This window comes from Garra rufa, chromosome 2 (assembly GCF_049309525.1).
Source record: "Garra rufa chromosome 2, GarRuf1.0, whole genome shotgun sequence".
Lineage (NCBI taxonomy): Eukaryota > Metazoa > Chordata > Actinopteri > Cypriniformes > Cyprinidae > Garra > Garra rufa.
In genome coordinates this window covers 53365264-53390257 of record NC_133362.1, presented here as the reverse complement: position 1 = coordinate 53390257, position 24994 = coordinate 53365264, and the positions used below count along the sequence as shown (strand labels likewise).

General features: G+C 46.3%; 22 non-coding genes across 22 annotated transcripts; 17 read left to right on the top strand and 5 right to left on the bottom strand.

The window, feature by feature from the left end:
- Window positions 1-83, top strand: trnal-cag (transfer RNA leucine (anticodon CAG)). The gene has a single exon. It is a non-coding gene; the product is annotated as a tRNA-Leu (tRNA).
- Window positions 84-1124: 1041 nt separating this feature from the next.
- On the top strand, window positions 1125-1207 carry trnal-cag (transfer RNA leucine (anticodon CAG)). Its single transcript has one exon. It is a non-coding gene; the product is annotated as a tRNA-Leu (tRNA).
- A 1041-nt stretch (window positions 1208-2248) lies between these two features.
- Window positions 2249-2331, top strand: trnal-cag (transfer RNA leucine (anticodon CAG)). Its single transcript has one exon. It is a non-coding gene; the product is annotated as a tRNA-Leu (tRNA).
- Window positions 2332-3042: 711 nt separating this feature from the next.
- Window positions 3043-3116, bottom strand: trnam-cau (transfer RNA methionine (anticodon CAU)). Its single transcript has one exon. It is a non-coding gene; the product is annotated as a tRNA-Met (tRNA).
- A 287-nt stretch (window positions 3117-3403) lies between these two features.
- Window positions 3404-3486, top strand: trnal-cag (transfer RNA leucine (anticodon CAG)). The gene has a single exon. It is a non-coding gene; the product is annotated as a tRNA-Leu (tRNA).
- Window positions 3487-4527: 1041 nt separating this feature from the next.
- Window positions 4528-4610, top strand: trnal-cag (transfer RNA leucine (anticodon CAG)). Its single transcript has one exon. It is a non-coding gene; the product is annotated as a tRNA-Leu (tRNA).
- A 1029-nt stretch (window positions 4611-5639) lies between these two features.
- trnal-cag (transfer RNA leucine (anticodon CAG)) lies at window positions 5640-5722 on the top strand. The gene has a single exon. It is a non-coding gene; the product is annotated as a tRNA-Leu (tRNA).
- Window positions 5723-6433: 711 nt separating this feature from the next.
- On the bottom strand, window positions 6434-6507 carry trnam-cau (transfer RNA methionine (anticodon CAU)). The gene has a single exon. It is a non-coding gene; the product is annotated as a tRNA-Met (tRNA).
- A 287-nt stretch (window positions 6508-6794) lies between these two features.
- On the top strand, window positions 6795-6877 carry trnal-cag (transfer RNA leucine (anticodon CAG)). The gene has a single exon. It is a non-coding gene; the product is annotated as a tRNA-Leu (tRNA).
- A 1041-nt stretch (window positions 6878-7918) lies between these two features.
- trnal-cag (transfer RNA leucine (anticodon CAG)) lies at window positions 7919-8001 on the top strand. The gene has a single exon. It is a non-coding gene; the product is annotated as a tRNA-Leu (tRNA).
- Window positions 8002-9030: 1029 nt separating this feature from the next.
- trnal-cag (transfer RNA leucine (anticodon CAG)) lies at window positions 9031-9113 on the top strand. The gene has a single exon. It is a non-coding gene; the product is annotated as a tRNA-Leu (tRNA).
- Window positions 9114-10177: 1064 nt separating this feature from the next.
- On the top strand, window positions 10178-10260 carry trnal-cag (transfer RNA leucine (anticodon CAG)). Its single transcript has one exon. It is a non-coding gene; the product is annotated as a tRNA-Leu (tRNA).
- A 1064-nt stretch (window positions 10261-11324) lies between these two features.
- Window positions 11325-11407, top strand: trnal-cag (transfer RNA leucine (anticodon CAG)). Its single transcript has one exon. It is a non-coding gene; the product is annotated as a tRNA-Leu (tRNA).
- Window positions 11408-12118: 711 nt separating this feature from the next.
- On the bottom strand, window positions 12119-12192 carry trnam-cau (transfer RNA methionine (anticodon CAU)). The gene has a single exon. It is a non-coding gene; the product is annotated as a tRNA-Met (tRNA).
- Window positions 12193-12479: 287 nt separating this feature from the next.
- Window positions 12480-12562, top strand: trnal-cag (transfer RNA leucine (anticodon CAG)). The gene has a single exon. It is a non-coding gene; the product is annotated as a tRNA-Leu (tRNA).
- A 1064-nt stretch (window positions 12563-13626) lies between these two features.
- trnal-cag (transfer RNA leucine (anticodon CAG)) lies at window positions 13627-13709 on the top strand. The gene has a single exon. It is a non-coding gene; the product is annotated as a tRNA-Leu (tRNA).
- A 711-nt stretch (window positions 13710-14420) lies between these two features.
- On the bottom strand, window positions 14421-14494 carry trnam-cau (transfer RNA methionine (anticodon CAU)). Its single transcript has one exon. It is a non-coding gene; the product is annotated as a tRNA-Met (tRNA).
- A 287-nt stretch (window positions 14495-14781) lies between these two features.
- On the top strand, window positions 14782-14864 carry trnal-cag (transfer RNA leucine (anticodon CAG)). The gene has a single exon. It is a non-coding gene; the product is annotated as a tRNA-Leu (tRNA).
- Window positions 14865-19113: 4249 nt separating this feature from the next.
- On the top strand, window positions 19114-19196 carry trnal-cag (transfer RNA leucine (anticodon CAG)). Its single transcript has one exon. It is a non-coding gene; the product is annotated as a tRNA-Leu (tRNA).
- Window positions 19197-20249: 1053 nt separating this feature from the next.
- On the top strand, window positions 20250-20332 carry trnal-cag (transfer RNA leucine (anticodon CAG)). Its single transcript has one exon. It is a non-coding gene; the product is annotated as a tRNA-Leu (tRNA).
- Window positions 20333-21043: 711 nt separating this feature from the next.
- trnam-cau (transfer RNA methionine (anticodon CAU)) lies at window positions 21044-21117 on the bottom strand. Its single transcript has one exon. It is a non-coding gene; the product is annotated as a tRNA-Met (tRNA).
- Window positions 21118-21404: 287 nt separating this feature from the next.
- Window positions 21405-21487, top strand: trnal-cag (transfer RNA leucine (anticodon CAG)). Its single transcript has one exon. It is a non-coding gene; the product is annotated as a tRNA-Leu (tRNA).
- The last annotated feature ends 3507 nt before the right edge of the window (window positions 21488-24994 follow it).

The window sequence follows — 24994 nt, the reverse complement described above, 5'->3', positions numbered from 1 at the left end:
GTCAGGATGGCCGAGCGGTCTAAGGCGCTGCGTTCAGGTCGCAGTCTCCCCTGGAGGCGTGGGTTCGAATCCCACTTCTGACAGACTTAAGTTTAGGCTACGGACAACAGCTACGGTCTTCAGCCGCAAGGCTGTAACTTTGCCAACTTTGCCTTGTGTCAGGGCATTAACTTTGCCAAAGCACCACATTTCAGTCGACGTCAGAATTAGTATAAAGTGGCAGTAACGCCGACGGGCGTTCCGTTAAACTTGAGAATTACTCCGTTTTATCGTTTGTGCGACATCACTCCTTCCCCGATACCAAGTTGCAGGCACTTTTAAAGAATGCCTTGAAAGACTATGTCAAGTCGTAATAGAATCGAGTCAATATTTCCTTAAGATGAAGGCAACATTGCTTTAAGGTTCACGAAAGCTTGCCTTCCCATTAATAGGGAATTTCATTTCCAATGCCAGCATGATATTACCCTTAAGAAAACCTCACAAGAACACCGCCACATGTTACATGAATACGACAGGGATGGTATTCCTGCATTCATTCAGCATTAGCCCAGCGTGAACACTGAATTTCGATTATATTGCATGTCAAAGGGTGGCCTAGGACTGAATGCAATGTCGCTGGATGGTATTTAGGGAATTTACCTGGAAACTCACAGTTTCTTCCGCAATGTCGTGTCGTCCACCCTTCAGATGAGCTGTGGCCTTTTTCCCTCAGGCGAAGGAGACAAGCAGGCGGACGGGAACAGAGAAGCCCGCTCTGTCGTGTAAGCGCTCTCAGCTTTCAAAAGGCACCACGCTGCCCCGTGTGAGGCACGACCTTCAGATTATGAGACTGACGCGCTGCCTAACTGCGCCAACGAGGCCGGCGGGATGACCGGTCTGAAATGCGAAGCGCTAGCGTTTCGGTGCCTGCCTGCAGGGCGTAGATCCAAAAGCTGCGTTCAGGTCGCAGTCTCCTCTGGAGGTGTGGGTGCGAATCCCACTTTTCCGACAGAACTGTCCTTTGTCGTTTGGCTTCGGATAACAGCTACAGTCTTCAGCGCTTGGCAGAACATGTGGAGCTATGTTTGAATCGAATCAACATTTCGTTAGGGATTCAGACCACAAGCTGGGTGTAGCCGCAACGGGTCAGGATGGCCGAGCGGTCTAAGGCGCTGCGTTCAGGTCGCAGTCTCCCCTGGAGGCGTGGGTTCGAATCCCACTTCTGACAGACTTAAGTTTCGGCTACAGACAACAGCTACGGTCTTCAGCCGCAAGGCTGTAACTTTGCCAACTTTGCCTTGTGTCAGGGCATTAACTTTGCCAAAGCACCACATTTCAGTCGACGTCAGAATTAGTATAAAGTGGCAGTAACGCCGACGGGCGTTCCGTTAAACTTGAGAATTACTCCGTTTTATCGTTTGTGCGACGTCACTCCTTCCCCGATACCAAGTTGCAGGCACTTTTAAAGAATGCCTTGAAAGACTATGTCAAGTCGTAATAGAATCGAGTCAATATTTCCTTAAGATGAAGGCAACATTGCTTTAAGGTTCACGAAAGCTTGCCTTCCCATTAATAGGGAATTTCATTTCCAATGCCAGCATGATATTACCCTTAAGAAAACCTCACAAGAACACCGCCACATGTTACATGAATACGACAGGGATGGTATTCCTGCATTCATTCAGCATTAGCCCAGCGTGAACACTGAATTTCGATTATATTGCATGTCAAAGGGTGGCCTAGGACTGAATGCAATGTCGCTGGATGGGATTTAGGGAATTTACCTGGAAACTCACAGTTTCTCCCGCAATGTCGTGTCGTCCACCCTTCAGATGAGCTGTGGCCTTTTTCCCTCAGGCGAAGGAGACAAGCAGGCGGACGGGAACAGAGAAGCCCGCTCTGTCGTGTAAGCGCTCTCAGCTTTCAAAAGGCACCACGCTGCCCCGTGTGAGGCACGACCTTCAGATTATGAGACTGACGCGCTGCCTAACTGCGCCAACGAGGCCGGCGGGATGACCGGTCTGAAATGCGAAGCGCTAGCGTTTCGGTGCCTGCCTGCAGGGCGTAGATCCAAAAGCTGCGTTCAGGTCGCAGTCTCCTCTGGAGGTGTGGGTGCGAATCCCACTTTTCCGACAGAACTGTCCTTTGTCGTTTGGCTTCGGATAACAGCTACAGTCTTCAGCGCTTGGCAGAACATGTGGAGCTATGTTTGAATCGAATCAACATTTCGTTAGGGATTCAGACCACAAGCTGGGTGTAGCCGCAACGGGTCAGGATGGCCGAGCGGTCTAAGGCGCTGCGTTCAGGTCGCAGTCTCCCCTGGAGGCGTGGGTTCGAATCCCACTTCTGACAGACTTAAGTTTCGGCTACAGACAACAGCTACGGTCTTCAGCCGCAAGGCTGTAACTTTGCCAACTTTGCCTTGTGTCAGGGCATTAACTTTGCCAAAGCACCACATTTCAGTCGACGTCAGAATTAGTATAAAGTGGCAGTAACGCCGACGGGCGTTCCGTTAAACTTGAGAATTACTCCGTTTTATCGTTTGTGCGACGTCACTCCTTCCCCGATACCAAGTTGCAGGCACTTTTAAAGAATGCCTTGAAAGACTATGTCAAGTCGTAATAGAATCGAGTCAATATTTCCTTAAGATGAAGGCAACATTGCTTTAAGGTTCACGAAAGCTTGCCTTCCCATTAATAGGGAATTTCATTTCCAATGCCAGCATGATATTACCCTTAAGAAAACCTCACAAGAACACCGCCACATGTTACATGAATACGACAGGGATGGTATTCCTGCATTCATTCAGCATTAGCCCAGCGTGAACACTGAATTTCGATTATATTGCATGTCAAAGGGTGGCCTAGGACTGAATGCAATGTCGCTGGATGGGATTTAGGGAATTTACCTGGAAACTCACAGTTTCTCCCGCAATGTCGTGTCGTCCACCCTTCAGATGAGCTGTGGCCTTTTTCCCTCAGGCGAAGGAGACAAGCAGGCGGACGGGAACAGAGAAGCCCGCTCTGTCGTGTAAGCGCTCTCAGCTATCAAAAGGCACCACGCTGCCCCGTGTGAGGCTCGAACTCACGACCTTCAGATTATGAGACTGACGCGCTGCCTAACTGCACCAACGAGGCCGGCGGGATGACCGGTCTGAAATGCGAAGCGCTAGCGTGTCGGTGCCTGCCTGCAGGGCGTAGATCCAAAAGCTGCGTTCAGGTCGCAGTCTCCTCTGGAGGTGTGGGTTCGAATCCCACTTTTCCGACAGAACTGTCCTTTGTCCTTTGGCTTCGGATAACAGCTACAGTCTTCAGCGCTTGGCAGAACATGTGGAGCTATATTTGAATCGAATCAACATTTCGTTAGGGATTCAGACCACAAGCTGGGTGTAGCCGCAACGGGTCAGCTCCCACCACGCAAGCGTGTCAGGATGGCCGAGCGGTCTAAGGCGCTGCGTTCAGGTCGCAGTCTCCCCTGGAGGCGTGGGTTCGAATCCCACTTCTGACAGACTTAAGTTTCGGCTACGGACAACAGCTACGGTCTTCAGCCGCAAGGCTGTAACTTTGCCAACTTTGCCTTGTGTCAGGGCATTAACTTTGCCAAAGCACCACATTTCAGTCGACGTCAGAATTAGTATAAAGTGGCAGTAACGCCGACGGGCGTTCCGTTAAACTTGAGAATTACTCCGTTTTATCGTTTGTGCGACATCACTCCTTCCCCGATACCAAGTTGCAGGCACTTTTAAAGAATGCCTTGAAAGACTATGTCAAGTCGTAATAGAATCGAGTCAATATTTCCTTAAGATGAAGGCAACATTGCTTTAAGGTTCACGAAAGCTTGCCTTCCCATTAATAGGGAATTTCATTTCCAATGCCAGCATGATATTACCCTTAAGAAAACCTCACAAGAACACCGCCACATGTTACATGAATACGACAGGGATGGTATTCCTGCATTCATTCAGCATTAGCCCAGCGTGAACACTGAATTTCGATTATATTGCATGTCAAAGGGTGGCCTAGGACTGAATGCAATGTCGCTGGATGGTATTTAGGGAATTTACCTGGAAACTCACAGTTTCTCCCGCAATGTCGTGTCGTCCACCCTTCAGATGAGCTGTGGCCTTTTTCCCTCAGGCGAAGGAGACAAGCAGGCGGACGGGAACAGAGAAGCCCGCTCTGTCGTGTAAGCGCTCTCAGCTTTCAAAAGGCACCACGCTGCCCCGTGTGAGGCACGACCTTCAGATTATGAGACTGACGCGCTGCCTAACTGCGCCAACGAGGCCGGCGGGATGACCGGTCTGAAATGCGAAGCGCTAGCGTGTCGGTGCCTGCCTGCAGGGCGTAGATCCAAAAGCTGCGTTCAGGTCGCAGTCTCCTCTGGAGGTGTGGGTGCGAATCCCACTTTTCCGACAGAACTGTCCTTTGTCGTTTGGCTTCGGATAACAGCTACAGTCTTCAGCGCTTGGCAGAACATGTGGAGCTATGTTTGAATCGAATCAACATTTCGTTAGGGATTCAGACCACAAGCTGGGTGTAGCCGCAACGGGTCAGGATGGCCGAGCGGTCTAAGGCGCTGCGTTCAGGTCGCAATCTCCCCTGGAGGCGTGGGTTCGAATCCCACTTCTGACAGACTTAAGTTTCGGCTACGGACAACAGCTACGGTCTTCAGCCGCAAGGCTGTAACTTTGCCAACTTTGCCTTGTGTCAGGGCATTAACTTTGCCAAAGCACCACATTTCAGTCGACGTCAGAATTAGTATAAAGTGGCAGTAACTTCCGTTAACTTGAGAATTACTCCGTTTTATCGTTTGTGCGACGTCACTCCTTCCCCGATACCAAGTTGCAGGCACTTTTAAAGAATGCCTTGAAAGACTATGTCAAGTCGTAATAGAATCGAGTCAATATTTCCTTAAGATGAAGGCAACATTGCTTTAAGGTTCACGAAAGCTTGCCTTCCCATTAATAGGGAATTTCATTTCCAATGCCAGCATGATATTACCCTTAAGAAAACCTCACAAGAACACCGCCACATGTTACATGAATACGACAGGGATGGTATTCCTGCATTCATTCAGCATTAGCCCAGCGTGAACACTGAATTTCGATTATATTGCATGTCAAAGGGTGGCCTAGGACTGAATGCAATGTCGCTGGATGGTATTTAGGGAATTTACCTGGAAACTCACAGTTTCTCCCGCAATGTCGTGTCGTCCGCCCTTCAGATGAGCTGTGGCCTTTTTCCCTCAGGCGAAGGAGACAAGCAGGCGGACGGGAACAGAGAAGCCCGCTCTGTCGTGTAAGCGCTCTCAGCTATCAAAAGGCACCACGCTGCCCCGTGTGAGGCACGACCTTCAGATTATGAGACTGACGCGCTGCCTAACTGCGCCAACGAGGCCGGCGGGATGACCGGTCTGAAATGCGAAGCGCTAGCGTGTCGGTGCCTGCCTGCAGGGCGTAGATCCAAAAGCTACGTTCAGGTCGCAGTCTCCTCTGGAGGTGTGGGTTCGAATCCCACTTTTCCGACAGAACTGTCCTTTGTCCTTTGGCTTCGGATAACAGCTACAGTCTTCAGCGCTTGGCAGAACATGTGGAGCTATGTTTGAATCGAATCAACATTTCGTTAGGGATTCAGACCACAAGCTGGGTGTAGCCGCAACGGGTCAGGATGGCCGAGCGGTCTAAGGCGCTGCGTTCAGGTCGCAGTCTCCCCTGGAGGCGTGGGTTCGAATCCCACTTCTGACAGACTTAAGTTTTGGCTACGGACAACAGCTACGGTCTTCAGCCGCAAGGCTGTAACTTTGCCAACTTTGCCTTGTGTCAGGGCATTAACTTTGCCAAAGCACCACATTTCAGTCGACGTCAGAATTAGTATAAAGTGGCAGTAACGCCGACGGGCGTTCCGTTAAACTTGAGAATTACTCCGTTGTATCGTTTGTGCGACGTCACTCCTTCCCCGATACCAAGTTGCAGGCACTTTTAAAGAATGCCTTGAAAGACTATGTCAAGTCGTAATAGAATCGAGTCAATATTTCCTTAAGATGAAGGCAACATTGCTTTAAGGTTCACGAAAGCTTGCCTTCCCATTAATAGGGAATTTCATTTCCAATGCCAGCATGATATTACCCTTAAGAAAACCTCACAAGAACACCGCCACATGTTACATGAATATGACAGGGATGGTATTCCTGCATTCATTCAGCATTAGCCCAGCGTGAACACTGAATTTCGATTATATTGCATGTCAAAGGGTGGCCTAGGACTGAATGCAATGTCGCTGGATGGTATTTAGGGAATTTACCTGGAAACTCACAGTTTCTCCCGCAATGTCGTGTCGTCCACCCTTCAGATGAGCTGTGGCCTTTTTCCCTCAGGCGAAGGAGACAAGCAGGCGGACGGGAACAGAGAAGCCCGCTCTGTCGTGTAAGCGCTCTCAGCTATCAAAAGGCACCACGCTGCCCCGTGTGAGGCTCGAACTCACGACCTTCAGATTATGAGACTGACGCGCTGCCTAACTGCACCAACGAGGCCGGCGGGATGACCGGTCTGAAATGCGAAGCGCTAGCGTGTCGGTGCCTGCCTGCAGGGCGTAGATCCAAAAGCTGCGTTCAGGTCGCAGTCTCCTCTGGAGGTGTGGGTTCGAATCCCACTTTTCCGACAGAACTGTCCTTTGTCCTTTGGCTTCGGATAACAGCTACAGTCTTCAGCGCTTGGCAGAACATGTGGAGCTATATTTGAATCGAATCAACATTTCGTTAGGGATTCAGACCACAAGCTGGGTGTAGCCGCAACGGGTCAGCTCCCACCACGCAAGCGTGTCAGGATGGCCGAGCGGTCTAAGGCGCTGCGTTCAGGTCGCAGTCTCCCCTGGAGGCGTGGGTTCGAATCCCACTTCTGACAGACTTAAGTTTCGGCTACGGACAACAGCTACGGTCTTCAGCCGCAAGGCTGTAACTTTGCCAACTTTGCCTTGTGTCAGGGCATTAACTTTGCCAAAGCACCACATTTCAGTCGACGTCAGAATTAGTATAAAGTGGCAGTAACGCCGACGGGCGTTCCGTTAAACTTGAGAATTACTCCGTTTTATCGTTTGTGCGACATCACTCCTTCCCCGATACCAAGTTGCAGGCACTTTTAAAGAATGCCTTGAAAGACTATGTCAAGTCGTAATAGAATCGAGTCAATATTTCCTTAAGATGAAGGCAACATTGCTTTAAGGTTCACGAAAGCTTGCCTTCCCATTAATAGGGAATTTCATTTCCAATGCCAGCATGATATTACCCTTAAGAAAACCTCACAAGAACACCGCCACATGTTACATGAATACGACAGGGATGGTATTCCTGCATTCATTCAGCATTAGCCCAGCGTGAACACTGAATTTCGATTATATTGCATGTCAAAGGGTGGCCTAGGACTGAATGCAATGTCGCTGGATGGTATTTAGGGAATTTACCTGGAAACTCACAGTTTCTCCCGCAATGTCGTGTCGTCCACCCTTCAGATGAGCTGTGGCCTTTTTCCCTCAGGCGAAGGAGACAAGCAGGCGGACGGGAACAGAGAAGCCCGCTCTGTCGTGTAAGCGCTCTCAGCTTTCAAAAGGCACCACGCTGCCCCGTGTGAGGCACGACCTTCAGATTATGAGACTGACGCGCTGCCTAACTGCGCCAACGAGGCCGGCGGGATGACCGGTCTGAAATGCGAAGCGCTAGCGTGTCGGTGCCTGCCTGCAGGGCGTAGATCCAAAAGCTGCGTTCAGGTCGCAGTCTCCTCTGGAGGTGTGGGTGCGAATCCCACTTTTCCGACAGAACTGTCCTTTGTCGTTTGGCTTCGGATAACAGCTACAGTCTTCAGCGCTTGGCAGAACATGTGGAGCTATGTTTGAATCGAATCAACATTTCGTTAGGGATTCAGACCACAAGCTGGGTGTAGCCGCAACGGGTCAGGATGGCCGAGCGGTCTAAGGCGCTGCGTTCAGGTCGCAATCTCCCCTGGAGGCGTGGGTTCGAATCCCACTTCTGACAGACTTAAGTTTCGGCTACGGACAACAGCTACGGTCTTCAGCCGCAAGGCTGTAACTTTGCCAACTTTGCCTTGTGTCAGGGCATTAACTTTGCCAAAGCACCACATTTCAGTCGACGTCAGAATTAGTATAAAGTGGCAGTAACTTCCGTTAACTTGAGAATTACTCCGTTTTATCGTTTGTGCGACGTCACTCCTTCCCCGATACCAAGTTGCAGGCACTTTTAAAGAATGCCTTGAAAGACTATGTCAAGTCGTAATAGAATCGAGTCAATATTTCCTTAAGATGAAGGCAACATTGCTTTAAGGTTCACGAAAGCTTGCCTTCCCATTAATAGGGAATTTCATTTCCAATGCCAGCATGATATTACCCTTAAGAAAACCTCACAAGAACACCGCCACATGTTACATGAATACGACAGGGATGGTATTCCTGCATTCATTCAGCATTAGCCCAGCGTGAACACTGAATTTCGATTATATTGCATGTCAAAGGGTGGCCTAGGACTGAATGCAATGTCGCTGGATGGTATTTAGGGAATTTACCTGGAAACTCACAGTTTCTCCCGCAATGTCGTGTCGTCCGCCCTTCAGATGAGCTGTGGCCTTTTTCCCTCAGGCGAAGGAGACAAGCAGGCGGACGGGAACAGAGAAGCCCGCTCTGTCGTGTAAGCGCTCTCAGCTATCAAAAGGCACCACGCTGCCCCGTGTGAGGCACGACCTTCAGATTATGAGACTGACGCGCTGCCTAACTGCGCCAACGAGGCCGGCGGGATGACCGGTCTGAAATGCGAAGCGCTAGCGTGTCGGTGCCTGCCTGCAGGGCGTAGATCCAAAAGCTACGTTCAGGTCGCAGTCTCCTCTGGAGGTGTGGGTTCGAATCCCACTTTTCCGACAGAACTGTCCTTTGTCCTTTGGCTTCGGATAACAGCTACAGTCTTCAGCGCTTGGCAGAACATGTGGAGCTATGTTTGAATCGAATCAACATTTCGTTAGGGATTCAGACCACAAGCTGGGTGTAGCCGCAACGGGTCAGGATGGCCGAGCGGTCTAAGGCGCTGCGTTCAGGTCGCAGTCTCCCCTGGAGGCGTGGGTTCGAATCCCACTTCTGACAGACTTAAGTTTTGGCTACGGACAACAGCTACGGTCTTCAGCCGCAAGGCTGTAACTTTGCCAACTTTGCCTTGTGTCAGGGCATTAACTTTGCCAAAGCACCACATTTCAGTCGACGTCAGAATTAGTATAAAGTGGCAGTAACGCCGACGGGCGTTCCGTTAAACTTGAGAATTACTCCGTTGTATCGTTTGTGCGACGTCACTCCTTCCCCGATACCAAGTTGCAGGCACTTTTAAAGAATGCCTTGAAAGACTATGTCAAGTCGTAATAGAATCGAGTCAATATTTCCTTAAGATGAAGGCAACATTGCTTTAAGGTTCACGAAAGCTTGCCTTCCCATTAATAGGGAATTTCATTTCCAATGCCAGCATGATATTACCCTTAAGAAAACCTCACAAGAACACCGCCACATGTTACATGAATACGACAGGGATGGTATTCCTGCATTCATTCAGCATTAGCCCAGCGTGAACACTGAATTTCGATTATATTGCATGTCAAAGGGTGGCCTAGGACTGAATGCAATGTCGCTGGATGGTATTTAGGGAATTTACCTGGAAACTCACAGTTTCTCCCGCAATGTCGTGTCGTCCGCCCTTCAGATGAGCTGTGGCCTTTTTCCCTCAGGCGAAGGAGACAAGCAGGCGGACGGGAACAGAGAAGCCCGCTCTGTCGTGTAAGCGCTCTCAGCTATCAAAAGGCACCACGCTGCCCCGTGTGAGGCACGACCTTCAGATTATGAGACTGACGCGCTGCCTAACTGCGCCAACGAGGCCGGCGGGATGACCGGTCTGAAATGCGAAGCGCTAGCGTGTCGGTGCCTGCCTGCAGGGCGTAGATCCAAAAGCTGCGTTCAGGTCGCAGTCTCCTCTGGAGGTGTGGGTGCGAATCCCACTTTTCCGATAGAACTGTCCTTTGTCCTTTGGCTTCGGATAACAGCTACAGTCTTCAGCGCTTGGCAGAACATGTGGAGCTATGTTTGAATCGAATCAACATTTCGTTAGGGATTCAGACCACAAGCTGGGTGTAGCCGCAACGGGTCAGCTCCCACCACGCAAGAGTGTCAGGATGGCCGAGCGGTCTAAGGCGCTGCGTTCAGGTCGCAGTCTCCCCTGGAGGCGTGGGTTCGAATCCCACTTCTGACAGACTTAAGTTTCTGCTACGGACAACAGCTACGGTCTTCAGCCGCAAGGCTGTAACTTTGCCAACTTTGCCTTGTGTCAGGGCATTAACTTTGCCAAAGCACCACATTTCAGTCGACGTCAGAGTTAGTATAAAGTGGCAGTAACGCCGACGGGCGTTCCGTTAAACTTGAGAATTACTCCGTTTTATCGTTTGTGCGACGTCACTCCTTCCCCGATACCAAGTTGCAGGCACTTTTAAAGAATGCCTTGAAAGACTATGTCAAGTCGTAATAGAATCGAGTCAATATTTCCTTAAGATGAAGGCAACATTGCTTTAAGGTTCACGAAAGCTTGCCTTCCCATTAATAGGGAATTTCATTTCCAATGCCAGCATGATATTACCCTTAAGAAAACCTCACAAGAACACCGCCACATGTTACATGAATACGACAGGGATGGTATTCCTGCATTCATTCAGCATTAGCCCAGCGTGAACACTGAATTTCGATTATATTGCATGTCAAAGGGTGGCCTAGGACTGAATGCAATGTCGCTGGATGGTATTTAGGGAATTTACCTGGAAACTCACAGTTTCTCCCGCAATGTCGTGTCGTCCGCCCTTCAGATGAGCTGTGGCCTTTTTCCCTCAGGCGAAGGAGACAAGCAGGCGGACGGGAACAGAGAAGCCCGCTCTGTCGTGTAAGCGCTCTCAGCTATCAAAAGGCACCACGCTGCCCCGTGTGAGGCACGACCTTCAGATTATGAGACTGACGCGCTGCCTAACTGCGCCAACGAGGCCGGCGGGATGACCGGTCTGAAATGCGAAGCGCTAGCGTGTCGGTGCCTGCCTGCAGGGCGTAGATCCAAAAGCTGCGTTCAGGTCGCAGTCTCCTCTGGAGGTGTGGGTTCGAATCCCACTTTTCCGACAGAACTGTCCTTTGTCCTTTGGCTTCGGATAACAGCTACAGTCTTCAGCGCTTGGCAGAACATGTGGAGCTATATTTGAATCGAATCAACATTTCGGTAGGGATTCAGACCACAAGCTGGGTGTAGCCGCAACGGGTCAGCTCCCACCACGCAAGCGTGTCAGGATGGCCGAGCGGTCTAAGGCGCTGCGTTCAGGTCGCAGTCTCCCCTGGAGGCGTGGGTTCGAATCCCACTTCTGACAGACTTAAGTTTTGGCTACGGACAACAGCTACGGTCTTCAGCCGCAAGGCTGTAACTTTGCCAACTTTGCCTTGTGTCAGGGCATTAACTTTGCCAAAGCACCACATTTCAGTCGACGTCAGAATTAGTATAAAGTGGCAGTAACGCCGACGGGCGTTCCGTTAAACTTGAGAATTACTCCGTTGTATCGTTTGTGCGACGTCACTCCTTCCCCGATACCAAGTTGCAGGCACTTTTAAAGAATGCCTTGAAAGACTATGTCAAGTCGTAATAGAATCGAGTCAATATTTCCTTAAGATGAAGGCAACATTGCTTTAAGGTTCACGAAAGCTTGCCTTCCCATTAATAGTGAATTTCATTTCCAATGCCAGCATGATATTACCCTTAAGAAAACCTCACAAGAACACCGCCACATGTTACATGAATATGACAGGGATGGTATTCCTGCATTCATTCAGCATTAGCCCAGCGTGAACACTGAATTTCGATTATATTGCATGTCAAAGGGTGGCCTAGGACTGAATGCAATGTCGCTGGATGGTATTTAGGGAATTTACCTGGAAACTCACAGTTTCTCCCGCAATGTCGTGTCGTCCACCCTTCAGATGAGCTGTGGCCTTTTTCCCTCAGGCGAAGGAGACAAGCAGGCGGACGGGAACAGAGAAGCCCGCTCTGTCGTGTAAGCGCTCTCAGCTATCAAAAGGCACCACGCTGCCCCGTGTGAGGCTCGAACTCACGACCTTCAGATTATGAGACTGACGCGCTGCCTAACTGCGCCAACGAGGCCGGCGGGATGACCGGTCTGAAATGCGAAGCGCTAGCGTGTCGGTGCCTGCCTGCAGGGCGTAGATCCAAAAGCTGCGTTCAGGTCGCAGTCTCCTCTGGAGGTGTGGGTGCGAATCCCACTTTTCCGACAGAACTGTCCTTTGTCCTTTGGCTTCGGATAACAGCTACAGTCTTCAGCGCTTGGCAGAACATGTGGAGCTATGTTTGAATCGAATCAACATTTCGTTAGGGATTCAGACCACAAGCTGGGTGTAGCCGCAACGGGTCAGCTCCCACCACGCAAGCGTGTCAGGATGGCCGAGTGGTCTAAGGCGCTGCGTTCAGGTCGCAGTCTCCCCTGGAGGCGTGGGTTCGAATCCCACTTCTGACAGACTTAAGTTTCGGCTACGGACAACAGCTACGGTCTTCAGCCGCAAGGCTGTAACTTTGCCAACTTTGCCTTGTGTCAGGGCATTAACTTTGCCAAAGCACCACATTTCAGTCGACGTCAGAATTAGTATAAAGTGGCAGTAACGCCGACGGGCGTTCCGTTAAACTTGAGAATTACTCCGTTTTATCGTTTGTGCGACGTCACTCCTTCCCCGATACCAAGTTGCAGGCACTTTTAAAGAATGCCTTGAAAGACTATGTCAAGTCGTAATAGAATCGAGTCAATATTTCCTTAAGATGAAGGCAACATTGCTTTAAGGTTCACGAAAGCTTGCCTTCCCATTAATAGGGAATTTCATTTCCAATGCCAGCATGATATTACCCTTAAGAAAACCTCACAAGAACACCGCCACATGTTACATGAATACGACAGGGATGGTATTCCTGCATTCATTCAGCATTAGCCCAGCGTGAACACTGAATTTCGATTACATTGCATGTCAAAGGGTGGCCTAGGACTGAATGCAATGTCGCTGGATGGTATTTAGGGAATTTACCTGGAAACTCACAGTTTCTCCCGCAATGTCGTGTCGTCCGCCCTTCAGATGAGCTGTGGCCTTTTTCCCTCAGGCGAAGGAGACAAGCAGGCGGACGGGAACAGAGAAGCCCGCTCTGTCGTGTAAGCGCTCTCAGCTATCAAAAGGCACCACGCTGCCCCGTGTGAGGCACGACCTTCAGATTATGAGACTGACGCGCTGCCTAACTGCGCCAACGAGGCCGGCGGGATGACCGGTCTGAAATGCGAAGCGCTAGCGTGTCGGTGCCTGCCTGCAGGGCGTAGATCCAAAAGCTGCGTTCAGGTCGCAGTCTCCTCTGGAGGTGTGGGTGCGAATCCCACTTTTCCGATAGAACTGTCCTTTGTCCTTTGGCTTCGGATAACAGCTACAGTCTTCAGCGCTTGGCAGAACATGTGGAGCTATGTTTGAATCGAATCAACATTTCGTTAGGGATTCAGACCACAAGCTGGGTGTAGCCGCAACGGGTCAGCTCCCACCACGCAAGCGTGTCAGGATGGCCGAGCGGTCTAAGGCGCTGCGTTCAGGTCGCAGTCTCCCCTGGAGGCGTGGGTTCGAATCCCACTTCTGACAGACTTAAGTTTCTGCTACGGACAACAGCTACGGTCTTCAGCCGCAAGGCTGTAACTTTGCCAACTTTGCCTTGTGTCAGGGCATTAACTTTGCCAAAGCACCACATTTCAGTCGACGTCAGAATTAGTATAAAGTGGCAGTAACGCCGACGGGTGTTCCGTTAAACTTGAGAATTACTCCGTTGTATCGTTTGTGCGACGTCACTCCTTCCCCGATACCAAGTTGCAGGCACTTTTAAAGAATGCCTTGAAAGACTATGTCAAGTCGTAATAGAATCGAGTCAATATTTCCTTAAGATGAAGGCAACATTGCTTTAAGGTTCACGAAAGCTTGCCTTCCCATTAATAGGGAATTTCATTTCCAATGCCAGCATGATATTACCCTTAAGAAAACCTCACAAGAACACCGCCACATGTTACATGAATATGACAGGGATGGTATTCCTGCATTCATTCAGCATTAGCCCAGCGTGAACACTGAATTTCGATTATATTGCATGTCAAAGGGTGGCCTAGGACTGAATGCAATGTCGCTGGATGGTATTTAGGGAATTTACCTGGAAACTCACAGTTTCTCCCGCAATGTCGTGTCGTCCACCCTTCAGATGAGCTGTGGCCTTTTTCCCTCAGGCGAAGGAGACAAGCAGGCGGACGGGAACAGAGAAGCCCGCTCTGTCGTGTAAGCGCTCTCAGCTATCAAAAGGCACCACGCTGCCCCGTGTGAGGCTCGAACTCACGACCTTCAGATTATGAGACTGACGCGCTGCCTAACTGCGCCAACGAGGCCGGCGGGATGACCGGTCTGAAATGCGAAGCGCTAGCGTGTCGGTGCCTGCCTGCAGGGCGTAGATCCAAAAGCTGCGTTCAGGTCGCAGTCTCCTCTGGAGGTGTGGGTTCGAATCCCACTTTTCCGACAGAACTGTCCTTTGTCCTTTGGCTTCGGATAACAGCTACAGTCTTCAGCGCTTGGCAGAACATGTGGAGCTATATTTGAATCGAATCAACATTTCGTTAGGGATTCAGACCACAAGCTGGGTGTAGCCGCAACGGGTCAGCTCCCACCACGCAAGCGTGTCAGGATGGCCGAGCGGTCTAAGGCGCTGCGTTCAGGTCGCAGTCTCCCCTGGAGGCGTGGGTTCGAATCCCACTTCTGACAGACTTAAGTTTCGGCTACGGACAACAGCTACGGTCTTCAGCCGCAAGGCTGTAACTTTGCCAACTTTGCCTTGTGTCAGGGCATTAACTTTGCCAAAGCACCACATTTCAGTCAACGTCAGAATTAGTATAAAGTGGCAGTAACGCCGACGGGCGTTCCGTTAAACTTGAGAATTACTCCGTTTTATCGTTTGTGCGACATCACTCCTTCCCCGATACCAAGTTGCAGGCACTTTTAAAGAATGCCTTGAAAGACTATGTCAAGTCGTAATAGAATCGAGTCAATATTTCCTTAAGATGAAGGCAACATTGCTTTAAGGTTCACGAAAGCTTGCCTTCCCATTAATAGGGAATTTCATTTCCAATGCCAGCATGATATTACCCTTAAGAAAACCTCACAAGAACACCGCCACATGTTACATGAATACGACAGGGATGGTATTCCTGCATTCATTCAGCATTAGCCCAGCGTGAACACTGAATTTCGATTATATTGCATGTCAAAGGGTGGCCTAGGACTGAATGCAATGTCGCTGGATGGTATTTAGGGAATTTACCTGGAAACTCACAGTTTCTCCCGCAATGTCGTGTCGTCCGCCCTTCAGATGAGCTGTGGCCTTTTTCCCTCAGGCGAAGGAGACAAGCAGGCGGACGGGAACAGAGAAGCCCGCTCTGTCGTGTAAGCGCTCTCAGCTATCAAAAGGCACCACGCTGCCCCGTGTGAGGCACGACCTTCAGATTATGAGACTGACGCGCTGCCTAACTGCGCCAACGAGGCCGGCGGGATGACCGGTCTGAAATGCGAAGCGCTAGCGTGTCGGTGCCTGCCTGCAGGGCGTAGATCCAAAAGCTGCGTTCAGGTCGCAGTCTCCTCTGGAGGTGTGGGTTCGAATCCCACTTTTCCGACAGAACTGTCCTTTGTCCTTTGGCTTCGGATAACAGCTACAGTCTTCAGCGCTTGGCAGAACATGTGGAGCTATATTTGAATCGAATCAACATTTCGTTAGGGATTCAGACCACAAGCTGGGTGTAGCCGCAACGGGTCAGCTCCCACCACGCAAGCGTGTCAGGATGGCCGAGCGGTCTAAGGCGCTGCGTTCAAGCTGGGGAACAATAGTCCGTCAAAGACGGGGAAGAAGGGAAGAAAAGGGGGAAGGAAGAAAAGGAGAAAGGGAAGAAGAAAGAGAAAAAATGACGAAAAGAAAGAGTGAAATATGACGTTGGAACATAATACTTCCTTAGCATGCACGCTACGATACATTTTCAGGTTTCTTTGTGCGTGAAAATCGCGCATTTATATTACACTGTTTCCTATTGTAGGCGATCACCAAGACCGGGGTTCGAATCCAGATAAAGGCACCTTTTTGTATTGTTATTGTTATATTGTTAATTTCATTAAATAAATGCAATTTTGAAGGTTAATGAAATGTACATATGTACAATTCTTTCATGAAAAATAAAGAATGCCAATGGAACTGTGGTATTGTTGATGTTGATGTTATTATTACTTATTATTTTGTAGTTGTTGTATTAATATTATTTATTCTGATTAAGCATAATATTATTCTTTGTTTAATTGATATTACTTATTCTGATTAGGAGTTTTGTATGTTACATTCATTCAAGACACTTATAAATCTGTTATTTTTAATGAAAAAAAGATAGTATTTAGAATAAAATAGTCATTAATATGCTGAAAATTATAATTTACAATCATGCCAACAGAACAGTAATGAATATTAAATGAATACAATTATACTAACTATTAAATAAGTTTTCAAACAACAATAAATGAAAAGGGAAATAAAATGAAAATAAAAGTAAAAAACAAAAAGCAATAATTTCCCAGTTTGTTTTTATTTTACAATTATTCCAACAATACAGTAATGAATATTAAATAAATAAAATGAAATATTAAATAAGTTTTCAAACAACAATAAATGAAAAGGGAAATAAAATGAAAATAAAAGTAAAAAACAAAAAGCAATAACTTTCCAGTTTGTTTTTATTTTACAATTATTCCAACAATACAGTAATGAATATTAAATAAATAAAATGAAATATTAAATAAGTTTAAACAACAATAAATGAAAAGGGAAATAAAATGAAAATAAAAGTAAAAAACAAAAAACAATAACTTTCCAGTTTGTTTTGATTTTGCAATTGTGCCAACAGAATGGTAATCAATATTAAATAAATAAAATAAAATATTAATTAAGTATTCAAAGAACAATAAATGAAAAGGGAAATAAAAGTAAAAAACAAAAAGCAATAATTTCCCAGTTTGTTTTTATTTTACAATTATTCCAACAATACAGTTATGAATATTAAATAAATAAAATTAAATATTGAATAAGTTTTTAAACAACAATAAATGAAAAGGGAAATAAAATGAAAATAAATGTAAAAAACAAAAAACAATAACTTTCCAGTTTGTTTTTATTTTACAATTATTCCAACAATACAGTAATGAATATTAAATAAATAAAATTAAATATTAAATACGTTTTCAAACAAAAATAAATGAAAAGGGAAATAAAATGAAAATAAAAGTAAAAAACAAAAAAAACAATAATTTTCCAGTTTGTTTTTATTTTGCAATTGTGCCAACAGAATGGTAATCAATATTAAATAAATAAAATAAAATATTAAATAAGTATTCAAAGAACAATAAATGAAAAGGGAAATAAAAGTAAAAAACAAAAAGCAATAATTTCCCAGTTTGTTTTTAATTTTACAAATATTCCAACAATCCAGTAATGAATATTAAATAAATAAAATGAAATATTAAATAAGTATTCAAACAAGTATTTTTGACCTCTGACACGCCCCCTGAGGATGTGTCATTCTTTCGTACACCTTCGGCTCGGTTCGGCAATTTGATTGACACCTGACTAGAACGCTGACTCCTCCGCCTAGCGGCAATACGCGAAAACGTGCCGTCGACATTCTCTTCTACTCTGATTGGTCAAATGTCGAAAATGTTAAGAAAATGTTAAGAATAGCGCTTTATGATTGGCTGGAAATGTTGAAGCGCTTCGACGCGATTGGCCCAAATGTTATAGTGCTTCGACGTGATTGGCTGCACAGTTCAACATTGCTCGACATTTCCAAAATAATGTCGGACTATCCTTCGGCAGCTGGCGTTCAGGTCGCAGTCTCCCCTGGAGGCGTGGGTTCGAATCCCACTTCTGACAGACTTAAGTTTTGGCTACGGACAACAGCTACGGTCTTCAGCCGCAAGGCTGTAACTTTGCCAACTTTGCCTTGTGTCAGGGCATTAACTTTGCCAAAGCACCACATTTCAGTCGACGTCAGAATTAGTATAAAGTGGCAGTAACTTCCGTTAAACTTGAGAATTACTCCGTTTTATCGTTTGTGCGACGTCACTCCTTCCCCGATACCAAGTTGCAGGCACTTTTAAAGAATGCCTTGAAAGACTATGTCAAGTCGTAATAGAATCGAGTCAATATTTCCTTAAGATGAAGGCAACATTGCTTTAAGGTTCACGAAAGCTTGCCTTCCCATTAATAGGGAATTTCATTTCCAATGCCAGCATGATATTACCCTTAAGAAAACCTCACAAGAACACCGCCACATGTTACATGAATACGACAGGGATGGTATTCCTGCATTCATTCAGCATTAGCCCAGCGTGAACACTGAATTTCGATTATATTGCATGTCAAAGGGTGGCCTAGGACTGAATGCAATGTCGCTGGATGGTATTTAGGGAATTTACCTGGAAACTCACAGTTTCTCCCGCAATGTCTTGTCGTCCGCCCTTCAGATGAGCTGTGGCCTTTTTCCCTCAGGCGAAGGAGACAAGCAGGCGGACGGGAACAGAGAAGCCCGCTCTGTCGTGTAAGCGCTCTCAGCTATCAAAAGGCACCACGCTGCCCCGTGTGAGGCACGACCTTCAGATTATGAGACTGACGCGCTGCCTAACTGCGCCAACGAGGCCGGCGGGATGACCGGTCTGAAATGCGAAGCGCTAGCGTGTCGGTGCCTGCCTGCAGGGCGTAGATCCAAAAGCTGCGTTCAGGTCGCAGTCTCCTCTGGAGGTGTGGGTTCGAATCCCACTTTTCCGACAGAACTGTCCTTTGTCCTTTGGCTTCGGATAACAGCTACAGTCTTCAGCGCTTGGCAGAACATGTGGAGCTATATTTGAATCGAATCAACATTTCGTTAGGGATTCAGACCACAAGCTGGGTGTAGCCGCAACGGGTCAGCTCCCACCACGCAAGCTTGTCAGGATGGCCGAGCGGTCTAAGGCGCTGCGTTCAGGTCGCAGTCTCCCCTGGAGGCGTGGGTTCGAATCCCACTTCTGACAGACTTAAGTTTTGGCTACGGACAACAGCTACGGTCTTCAGCCGCAAGGCTGTAACTTTGCCAACTTTGCCTTGTGTCAGGGCATTAACTTTGCCAAAGCACCACATTTCAGTCGACGTCAGAATTAGTATAAAGTGGCAGTAACTTCCGTTAAACTTGAGAATTACTCCGTTTTATCGTTTGTGCGACGTCACTCCTTCCCCGATACCAAGTTGCAGGCACTTTTAAAGAATGCCTTGAAAGACTATGTCAAGTCGTAATAGAATCGAGTCAATATTTCCTTAAGATGAAGGCAACATTGCTTTAAGGTTCACGAAAGCTTGCCTTCCCATTAATAGGGAATTTCATTTCCAATGCCAGCATGATATTACCCTTAAGAAAACCTCACAAGAACACCGCCACATGTTACATGAATACGACAGGGATGGTATTCCTGCATTCATTCAGCATTAGCCCAGCGTGAACACTGAATTTCGATTACATTGCATGTCAAAGGGTGGCCTAGGACTGAATGCAATGTCGCTGGATGGTATTTAGGGAATTTACCTGGAAACTCACAGTTTCTCCCGCAATGTCGTGTCGTCCGCCCTTCAGATGAGCTGTGGCCTTTTTCCCTCAGGCGAAGGAGACAAGCAGGCGGACGGGAACAGAGAAGCCCGCTCTGTCGTGTAAGCGCTCTCAGCTATCAAAAGGCACCACGCTGCCCCGTGTGAGGCACGACCTTCAGATTATGAGACTGACGCGCTGCCTAACTGCGCCAACGAGGCCGGCGGGATGACCGGTCTGAAATGCGAAGCGCTAGCGTGTCGGTGCCTGCCTGCAGGGCGTAGATCCAAAAGCTGCGTTCAGGTCGCAGTCTCCTCTGGAGGTGTGGGTGCGAATCCCACTTTTCCGATAGAACTGTCCTTTGTCCTTTGGCTTCGGATAACAGCTACAGTCTTCAGCGCTTGGCAGAACATGTGGAGCTATGTTTGAATCGAATCAACATTTCGTTAGGGATTCAGACCACAAGCTGGGTGTAGCCGCAACGGGTCAGCTCCCACCACGCAAGCGTGTCAGGATGGCCGAGCGGTCTAAGGCGCTGCGTTCAGGTCGCAGTCTCCCCTGGAGGCGTGGGTTCGAATCCCACTTCTGACAGACTTAAGTTTCTGCTACGGACAACAGCTACGGTCTTCAGCCGCAAGGCTGTAACTTTGCCAACTTTGCCTTGTGTCAGGGCATTAACTTTGCCAAAGCACCACATTTCAGTGGACGTCAGAATTAGTATAAAGTGGCAGTAACGCCGACGGGTGTTCCGTTAAACTTGAGAATTACTCCGTTGTATCGTTTGTGCGACGTCACTCCTTCCCCGATACCAAGTTGCAGGCACTTTTAAAGAATGCCTTGAAAGACTATGTCAAGTCGTAATAGAATCGAGTCAATATTTCCTTAAGATGAAGGCAACATTGCTTTAAGGTTCACGAAAGCTTGCCTTCCCATTAATAGGGAATTTCATTTCCAATGCCAGCATGATATTACCCTTAAGAAAACCTCACAAGAACACCGCCACATGTTACATGAATATGACAGGGATGGTATTCCTGCATTCATTCAGCATTAGCCCAGCGTGAACACTGAATTTCGATTATATTGCATGTCAAAGGGTGGCCTAGGACTGAATGCAATGTCGCTGGATGGTATTTAGGGAATTTACCTGGAAACTCACAGTTTCTCCCGCAATGTCGTGTCGTCCACCCTTCAGATGAGCTGTGGCCTTTTTCCCTCAGGCGAAGGAGACAAGCAGGCGGACGGGAACAGAGAAGCCCGCTCTGTCGTGTAAGCGCTCTCAGCTATCAAAAGGCACCACGCTGCCCCGTGTGAGGCTCGAACTCACGACCTTCAGATTATGAGACTGACGCGCTGCCTAACTGCGCCAACGAGGCCGGCGGGATGACCGGTCTGAAATGCGAAGCGCTAGCGTGTCGGTGCCTGCCTGCAGGGCGTAGATCCAAAAGCTGCGTTCAGGTCGCAGTCTCCTCTGGAGGTGTGGGTTCGAATCCCACTTTTCCGACAGAACTGTCCTTTGTCCTTTGGCTTCGGATAACAGCTACAGTCTTCAGCGCTTGGCAGAACATGTGGAGCTATATTTGAATCGAATCAACATTTCGTTAGGGATTCAGACCACAAGCTGGGTGTAGCCGCAACGGGTCAGCTCCCACCACGCAAGCGTGTCAGGATGGCCGAGCGGTCTAAGGCGCTGCGTTCAGGTCGCAGTCTCCCCTGGAGGCGTGGGTTCGAATCCCACTTCTGACAGACTTAAGTTTCGGCTACGGACAACAGCTACGGTCTTCAGCCGCAAGGCTGTAACTTTGCCAACTTTGCCTTGTGTCAGGGCATTAACTTTGCCAAAGCACCACATTTCAGTCAACGTCAGAATTAGTATAAAGTGGCAGTAACGCCGACGGGCGTTCCGTTAAACTTGAGAATTACTCCGTTTTATCGTTTGTGCGACATCACTCCTTCCCCGATACCAAGTTGCAGGCACTTTTAAAGAATGCCTTGAAAGACTATGTCAAGTCGTAATAGAATCGAGTCAATATTTCCTTAAGATGAAGGCAACATTGCTTTAAGGTTCACGAAAGCTTGCCTTCCCATTAATAGGGAATTTCATTTCCAATGCCAGCATGATATTACCCTTAAGAAAACCTCACAAGAACACCGCCACATGTTACATGAATACGACAGGGATGGTATTCCTGCATTCATTCAGCATTAGCCCAGCGTGAACACTGAATTTCGATTATATTGCATGTCAAAGGGTGGCCTAGGACTGAATGCAATGTCGCTGGATGGTATTTAGGGAATTTACCTGGAAACTCACAGTTTCTCCCGCAATGTCGTGTCGTCCGCCCTTCAGATGAGCTGTGGCCTTTTTCCCTCAGGCGAAGGAGACAAGCAGGCGGACGGGAACAGAGAAGCCCGCTCTGTCGTGTAAGCGCTCTCAGCTATCAAAAGGCACCACGCTGCCCCGTGTGAGGCACGACCTTCAGATTATGAGACTGACGCGCTGCCTAACTGCGCCAACGAGGCCGGCGGGATGACCGGTCTGAAATGCGAAGCGCTAGCGTGTCGGTGCCTGCCTGCAGGGCGTAGATCCAAAAGCTGCGTTCAGGTCGCAGTCTCCTCTGGAGGTGTGGGTTCGAATCCCACTTTTCCGACAGAACTGTCCTTTGTCTTTTGGCTTCGGATAACAGCTACAGTCTTCAGCGCTTGGCAGAACATGTGGAGCTATATTTGAATCGAATCAACATTTCGTTAGGGATTCAGACCACAAGCTGGGTGTAGCCGCAACGGGTCAGCTCCCACCACGCAAGCGTGTCAGGATGGCCGAGCGGTCTAAGGCGCTGCGTTCAAGCTGGGGAACAATAGTCCGTCAAAGACGGGGAAGAAGGGAAGAAAAGGGGGAAGGAAGAAAAGGAGAAAGGGAAGAAGAAAGAGAAAAAATGACGAAAAGAAAGAGTGAAATATGACGTTGGAACATAATACTTCCTTAGCATGCACGCTACGATACATTTTCAGGTTTCTTTGTGCGTGAAAATCGCGCATTTATATTACACTGTTTCCTATTGTAGGCGATCACCAAGACCGGGGTTCGAATCCAGATAAAGGCACCTTTTTGTATTGTTATTGTTATATTGTTAATTTCATTAAATAAATGCAATTTTGAAGGTTAATGAAATGTACATATGTACAATTCTTTCATGAAAAATAAAGAATGCCAATGGAACTGTGGTATTGTTGATGTTGATGTTATTATTACTTATTATTTTGTAGTTGTTGTATTAATATTATTTATTCTGATTAAGCATAATATTATTCTTTGTTTAATTGATATTACTTATTCTGATTAGGAGTTTTGTATGTTACATTCATTCAAGACACTTATAAATCTGTTATTTTTAATGAAAAAAAGATAGTATTTAGAATAAAATAGTCATTAATATGCTGAAAATTATAATTTACAATCATGCCAACAGAACAGTAATGAATATTAAATGAATACAATTATACTAACTATTAAATAAGTTTTCAAACAACAATAAATGAAAAGGGAAATAAAATGAAAATAAAAGTAAAAAACAAAAAGCAATAATTTCCCAGTTTGTTTTTATTTTACAATTATTCCAACAATACAGTAATGAATATTAAATAAATAAAATGAAATATTAAATAAGTTTTCAAACAACAATAAATGAAAAGGGAAATAAAATGAAAATAAAAGTAAAAAACAAAAAGCAATAACTTTCCAGTTTGTTTTTATTTTACAATTATTCCAACAATACAGTAATGAATATTAAATAAATAAAATGAAATATTAAATAAGTTTAAACAACAATAAATGAAAAGGGAAATAAAATGAAAATAAAAGTAAAAAACAAAAAACAATAACTTTCCAGTTTGTTTTGATTTTGCAATTGTGCCAACAGAATGGTAATCAATATTAAATAAATAAAATAAAATATTAATTAAGTATTCAAAGAACAATAAATGAAAAGGGAAATAAAAGTAAAAAACAAAAAGCAATAATTTCCCAGTTTGTTTTTATTTTACAATTATTCCAACAATACAGTTATGAATATTAAATAAATAAAATTAAATATTGAATAAGTTTTTAAACAACAATAAATGAAAAGGGAAATAAAATGAAAATAAATGTAAAAAACAAAAAACAATAACTTTCCAGTTTGTTTTTATTTTACAATTATTCCAACAATACAGTAATGAATATTAAATAAATAAAATTAAATATTAAATACGTTTTCAAACAAAAATAAATGAAAAGGGAAATAAAATGAAAATAAAAGTAAAAAACAAAAAAAACAATAATTTTCCAGTTTGTTTTTATTTTGCAATTGTGCCAACAGAATGGTAATCAATATTAAATAAATAAAATAAAATATTAAATAAGTATTCAAAGAACAATAAATGAAAAGGGAAATAAAAGTAAAAAACAAAAAGCAATAATTTCCCAGTTTGTTTTTAATTTTACAAATATTCCAACAATCCAGTAATGAATATTAAATAAATAAAATGAAATATTAAATAAGTATTCAAACAAGTATTTTTGACCTCTGACACGCCCCCTGAGGATGTGTCATTCTTTCGTACACCTTCGGCTCGGTTCGGCAATTTGATTGACACCTGACTAGAACGCTGACTCCTCCGCCTAGCGGCAATACGCGAAAACGTGCCGTCGACATTCTCTTCTACTCTGATTGGTCAAATGTCGAAAATGTTAAGAAAATGTTAAGAATAGCGCTTTATGATTGGCTGGAAATGTTGAAGCGCTTCGACGCGATTGGCCCAAATGTTATAGTGCTTCGACGTGATTGGCTGCACAGTTCAACATTGCTCGACATTTCCAAAATAATGTCGGACTATCCTTCGGCAGCTGGCGTTCAGGTCGCAGTCTCCCCTGGAGGCGTGGGTTCGAATCCCACTTCTGACAGACTTAAGTTTTGGCTACGGACAACAGCTACGGTCTTCAGCCGCAAGGCTGTAACTTTGCCAACTTTGCCTTGTGTCAGGGCATTAACTTTGCCAAAGCACCACATTTCAGTCGACGTCAGAATTAGTATAAAGTGGCAGTAACTTCCGTTAAACTTGAGAATTACTCCGTTTTATCGTTTGTGCGACGTCACTCCTTCCCCGATACCAAGTTGCAGGCACTTTTAAAGAATGCCTTGAAAGACTATGTCAAGTCGTAATAGAATCGAGTCAATATTTCCTTAAGATGAAGGCAACATTGCTTTAAGGTTC